At 32.1% G+C, this 6,505-nt stretch overlaps 1 protein-coding gene across 3 annotated transcripts in view; it reads left to right on the top strand.

The window, feature by feature from the left end:
• beta'COP (coatomer subunit beta') overlaps window positions 1–6,505 on the top strand; it is an 81,563-nt gene that overhangs the window by 43,882 nt on the left and 31,176 nt on the right. The gene's annotated exons all lie outside the window — the stretch shown is intronic.

Here is a 6,505-nt window from a genome sequence, read left to right as displayed (position 1 = left end):
GTACAATTTTAATATCTTTATGAATATTTGATTAGTAATTTACTACTTTTTACATAATATATTTTTCAAATTCTGTTTTCATAAAAATTAAGTGTTCACTTATATTTATTAATATAAGCAGTATAAGAAATTTTGGAATATGATAATGTTAAAAAATTTTTCATGGAATTTCAAAGATTCTATGTCTCAGATTTTTCTGTACTTATATTTGACATTTATTCTAATATAGCTTTGAAAATAGATCACGGTTTACTTATGAGTGCCAAAAATTATAGGATCTTGATCTCTCTAGTCTATTCATTTTGTTCCTGAACTAAGTATATTGCATAAGTAAATAAAGTTGACGAATAATTGATGATAATGAAAATATACAATTTTAAAATTCTTTCAGAATGCTTTATATTAATTGTTAGTGAAATAAATAAATTATTACTAGCGATTTTATCCTTATAGCAGTAAAATAATGTCGAACAAACAATAAATTACGGTCAAGTGTACAATGTGTCTCGTTATTAGAACAGAAGTCAATTTATTGCAAAACACATCTATTAAATATATTGAAACGAAAAGAAATCTGCGATTTAATCGTATATTAATCGTTTAGAAGATTTATCTTTCGGCTAATTAATTTTAATAACTATCAACTAGATGATCTACTTAAGATTATGATATACCATAAGTACGCGATGACATAATTGAAATATTCCGTTTCTTTTTTTTTATTTTTTACTCTTTATCTTTCCCCTTGTTATCTATGAAATAATTGTAATTTTTTATATTTCAAGTTAGAGATTGCTGAACAAATGAATTAACCATATGAACAAATATATATATCTAAAAGTATAGAAACATATGTACAAATTGCCGATAAACTTGGATAAATATTCATCGCGATTCGAGTTTGGAATTCAATGTCCTCAAAAAGAAGGCAACGATTCTAAAAAAAATTCTGTGAAATCGTCTCATTTGTTAGAACGTATTTCGTATTAATTAATCAATAATGCAAATTAAAAATGAATGTATAGCACAGAATAACACATATTTTATTCAACGAAAATATTTTATGAAAATGATGTACGTGGACAAATTTATGATTTTTTAATTATTCTATTACACTAATTACGCCACTTATTTATTTACATATTATCGCAAATTTCTCTTCTCTTTGCGTTCAATCACTTATCTCCCAGATTATCATTGTCGCTTGTCAATGTCTTCGGGAAGATTACGCAGTGTAAAAGCCGATGGTTTTATTAGCAAAAAAGCACCGCTGAGATTTCTCGTAATATATATAGATATATATATACAATGATATTAAGTAATCGAAGCAACAAGTACTAGGGGCTGCTTTCTCATTACGTCCAACCGCATTTTGCATAACTTTGTCGCGGCCGACGCGGGTCGATGACTCTGACGGTATTTATTTGGACATCGAGGAACGAAGATACTATCTCTTCCCTCTGCGAAGCGGAAAACCTAGAGAAATTACATATAATTAGTTATTATTAAATACAATTAACTATACCTCACGTTAATTACGAAATTTAATTATTCTTATAATAATTCATAGTTCTAATCGATTTAATTACGCGTATCATTTATTTAATACTAATATTTTTGTAATACGCTCTCACTATATGCTCGCGAGAAATTATTCCTTATCCGATAATGCTAATTGGAGCAAGCTGCGAATTATTTATCGCCTTCGACAATCAATGATGACAGATCGCGATCTTTAATGTCATGATCCATTTGTCGCGTTAAAAAACCAGAAGCAAACTGGTTCACTGTCACCCGACTAGGTATATTATCGGAGGAAAAGAGAAATACCTTTCCGAAACCGCGAGGACCAGATTTATAATTAAACGAAAAAGATAGACAAGTTCTATAAGCGATATATTATCTGTACTAGGAATTTTAAAACGTAAGAGGTTAAAGGAAAGAGAAGAATGAAATAATCAACGTACAAATGTTATTATCAAACTCGAGATAGGCTACCAAATGTATGAGGTCCAAAAATGAGAGAAATAAAAAAATCGAAACCGATGAGTTATCGACTTACAATGATGGAACTCGGAGGATCTGAAAGTGACTGAGAAGCAATCATATTCGTAATTGCTACACTCAGCTACTCTCTCTCTCTCTCTCTTTCTTTCTCCATGTTGAATGAAAAGAAAGAATAATACACTTCCGACTTTTCCCTTTCTCTATTATCCATAACAGCATCCGTAGGAGCGACGATGTTATTCTTAATTCTCCCGATCTTGCTTTCGACAAATTTTTGTACGATCGTGCAATATATCCAACGTACCTCGATCAATCACTCCGCGGTTTGATCGATAGACGCATGCTCCCTCTGCCGTAGCAAAAGGGAAAAATCGCGTGATCGATGGCAGAGCGAAAAGTATAATCCTTCGAAATGATATCTCAGGATGGACGAATAAGAAGGATATATATATATCGCGAACAGTCTCGCGGTGATGGATAAGAGAGGAGATAGATAAATAATGCATCCGTAATCGCGGCGCGTTTCTTCTCGTCTCCGAGAAAGGAACAGTAGGTCACCCGGTGTAACAGAAAACGCAGGGGAACCCAACGTTTCTTTCTCGGGATTGGAGACAAACGGCTGCCCTGACCTCCTCCAATTGTGTGACAATCAGCTCGTACATGTTTTTTTTTTCCTTTTTTTACAGAAATATCTCGATACGAATTATAATGAAGTAATTAAAATAATTATATGTGTGAAAACAATATCTGTAATTAGAGAGCTCGAGGATATTAAGCCAAAGAAATTGAAAAAATATTTATAGAATGTTTATGTAAATTTTGAGTGTGAGAATGTGTAATTGTGTGATAATATCCGTGATATTAATAGTATATATATTAATTAATATAGCGTGGGTGTTTTAAAATAAAAAGTAAGATATTTATTAATTAAATATACATAAGAAATTCTAATTAGAAAAGTCAATGTGATTATAAGCCTTACTATTCTTATTAATGTAAAATTTCATAAAAAATTCAGCTTTTTTTATATCTGTCAAAAAGTATAAAGTAGAAAAGTACTGTGTAGGAAAAATACAGAGCACGAAATTTCCAAGTGTGTATCACGTAGGACTCCAAAGTGTCTCGACGCGATAAAACACATATTCCTTGATTAGCCTTTAACTAATTTGTATTATCGGACATATCACATGTCACACTACGTCATTATACATATAAACTATTAAAACTTTATTCAACACAAGATTAGATTAATGAATATGTTTTGATGTTATTCATTCTTGATATTATATATTTTTCGTCGGAAATTTTTATTAAATATTTTGAAGTTACTATAAAATAAAGCTTGAGAAAATTTTAAAAGTAGCAGAAAGTAGAATCGCGATGAAATTAATACGATGATGACATTGACATCGAAAAAAAGTTTCAAAGGCATTTGCACATAAATATGTATGGCAAACACGATAGTATAAACTAACAATAAGATTCGTCTCGATGTGTGTGTATATGTGAGAAAAAGGAATATTACATCTTTAGAGAGACTTAATCACATCCTAGCAAGGAGAGTTAGTATTTCCTACTCTCGTAAAACATGATCGTGTTGCGGTATCTCGATATCTCGATAAATCGCATGTAAACGTTTAAATGCGAGGGTTGCTCGCTTAATCACTGTGTAATTTATTAAACATGCCATCGTCTATTCTTCCCTCATGCTTCGCATTTTACATTTATACTTTTATTATTTTTTAATATGGAAAATTCCACGACAAGCTTTGTATCTCTAGAGAAATCATTACAATGAGTGGCTGGATAGATTCAATTTCTACTGTTTGCGCGATATTAAAAGTGTATTATAAATTATAATGTATTTAGTCTATCGATTAATAAGAATTACACATAATTAAAGTTGAGATTATATTTCAGCGATCCATCCTTTTATTTTCTCTTATTCGATGCCGCGTATTTCTTTTATAAATTTGTAACTATTACAAAAAATGCGGGTATAAATCATGTGCAGTCCAATACATATTTAGTTCAATACTGCCAAATGAATCATTTATTTGAAACAAATACATATTTATTTGTTTTGAAAAGGATTTTCTTCTATCAAATTAAATATTTTTCATATCAAATAAATATTAGTTTCAAATAAATGATTTATTTGGCAGTATTGAAATAAATATATTTTTTAGCATATTAATATAAATATATACATATATAATAAATATTATATATATATATATATTTATAAATATATTTATTAATATATTTATAAGTATACTTATTGGAATGAAATAAATTTGTGTTGAGTGTAGTATCACAATGCAAAGATTTATATTGAATGCAACGATATGGTGCATCATCCACGACCAAGTGCGACACGCGCAATCTTTCTCGGGCCATCCCGTATAAAATACGCGAGAGAACAAGGCTGCATATCGCGTCGGACGGGAATATGTCAGGGCCTCGTGAGAAAATCCGTCCTCATTGTTAATCGCAGCACCGGATCTAAAGACGGGTTGCGCATCTTTCCGCCGATCATGCGAAGAGAGACAGCACGCGTCTCTCTTTCTCTCTCTCGTTTCTCCGACTGCTTTCTTGCGGCTAGACAATCATCTCGCAATTTCCTTCGCCGCATGCGGCTATCGGATCGGGGACTGATTGACAAAAACTTCCGATTGTTGCACCCTGCGCTGCAGCAATCGCGTCTTGCAATTACCCGTGGGCGATTAGAACGTGGCTTATGACATTTCGACGATCGTACGGCAGATCATTTGCGAAAGAGAGACGCCTGGACCATCGTTTTCTAAGATGCTCGACGCTTTTCGCGCATAAAATCACGCATAATGTTTGCAAAATTCTCTTCTTCTCTTATTGCAATTTTTGACATTAAGTACTCAGCTGTCTGAATGATATATCCCATATTGATTCAAGGACTATTGGTGTGCAAGATGCTATCCGAGATTTTTATTGCAATTTATTTTGATAAAAAAAATTAACTATAGTTTATAATTTAAAATTGCAATAAAAATACTTGTGCGATAATATCGATTTTATGCACACATAGTTAATTGATAATGTGATGCAATCGTTATGTCAGATAAATGAAACGCAGGATCGGATATCTACATTTAATGCTGAAAATGCGTAGAACGCGAACGGGAAGTTAAATCTTTGTTAACGATCGTGTTTAGCTGTCAAAGAGATGTCTCTATTCGACATATCGCGTGATATCGCAGTTGCAAATCCGTAGCAAAAAACGAAGGTCACGCGCTGAAAATAGGCCAGGAATGAGAAAGAAAAGAATTTTTAGTAGAAGTAGTAGAAGAGATAATCTGTCTTCTCTGTCGGGCCTTAATAAACCAGGCTTGACGCGATAATTACGTGAGGCCCGCTCGTTTAATTGCTCGGCACGCTAAGCGATTTCGTCCAATGTAGGAATTCATTATCTGACGTGTGGAATTGTGGGTAAAACCTGGAAGGAAAAATACATCGAACAATTCACACAATTGAAAATACTACTAGGAAGTATGTAATGTACAAAGAATGCATTGTAATATTTAAAAGCATATGCAAGTGTATTATTCTAATTTAACAAGCATATATTGATACAAAAATCTCTCGGTGATATCTCTTTATGATAATTATTACATAATAAGATAATGCTAATTTTTTGAGAAACAACTTTGTAAGACAAAATAATTACATCTACGTGATGAGTGAAATCAAATCATCGAACATAATCATTAATCATATCTGAATAGAACAAGATGTATGTTTTAACTCTAAATTTCAAGAGGTTTTTTTTACAGATGTTAAAAAGTATCTTGATGAGAAATTTATATAGAGCGACTTTGCACAATATTATATAATATTAATATACCGATCCTTTTTTACGGATGTATATTACCTCTATTTTTTCTTTAAACGAGTGTGTTATGCAACATTAATTAATTCAGTCTGCCAGAACGTTAAATTGTTTTCACAGAAATCGCTCGAAGAAAAATTTAGCTCGTAACATCTTGTTCGCTAACCATGAACCGAACGATCCCGAGGAAATTTAGTTGTAACGAGATTCCATCAGGCTATACTCTGCGCACGAACGTTAAGGCCGCAGGAAATCGGTAATTGTGAAGAGAAAAAAATTACGTCTGAAATTACTCACTGCGCGAAATTACATTGTTCAGAATTTCGCTCACACATCACTGTGCATTTGCGTTTAATTATTCGGGGATTCACGACTTTTTAACCATGTTTATTGCACATTATTTATCGATTTAAATTCAATCTTAGATTTTTATAGCGTAATTATCCACTCCAAATCGAGACTGTTTTAATAACAAAGGTGTTTTTTCAAGTCTGTTGTAATCATTCCAAGTAAGATGTGTCATTTTATTTAACACGAAGATAAAATGAATGATGTAATATCAGTAGCGCGGGAAAATCACGGTTATTAAGTAAGAAAAAAAAACTATTTGCGTAAGATCAAAGGTTGAACTTT

Source organism: Nylanderia fulva, unplaced genomic scaffold, assembly GCF_048542155.1.
Source record: "Nylanderia fulva isolate GAGA-0341 unplaced genomic scaffold, ASM4854215v1 Scaffold9, whole genome shotgun sequence".
NCBI lineage: Eukaryota > Metazoa > Arthropoda > Insecta > Hymenoptera > Formicidae > Nylanderia > Nylanderia fulva.
This window is presented reverse-complemented; position numbering and strand designations above follow the sequence as displayed.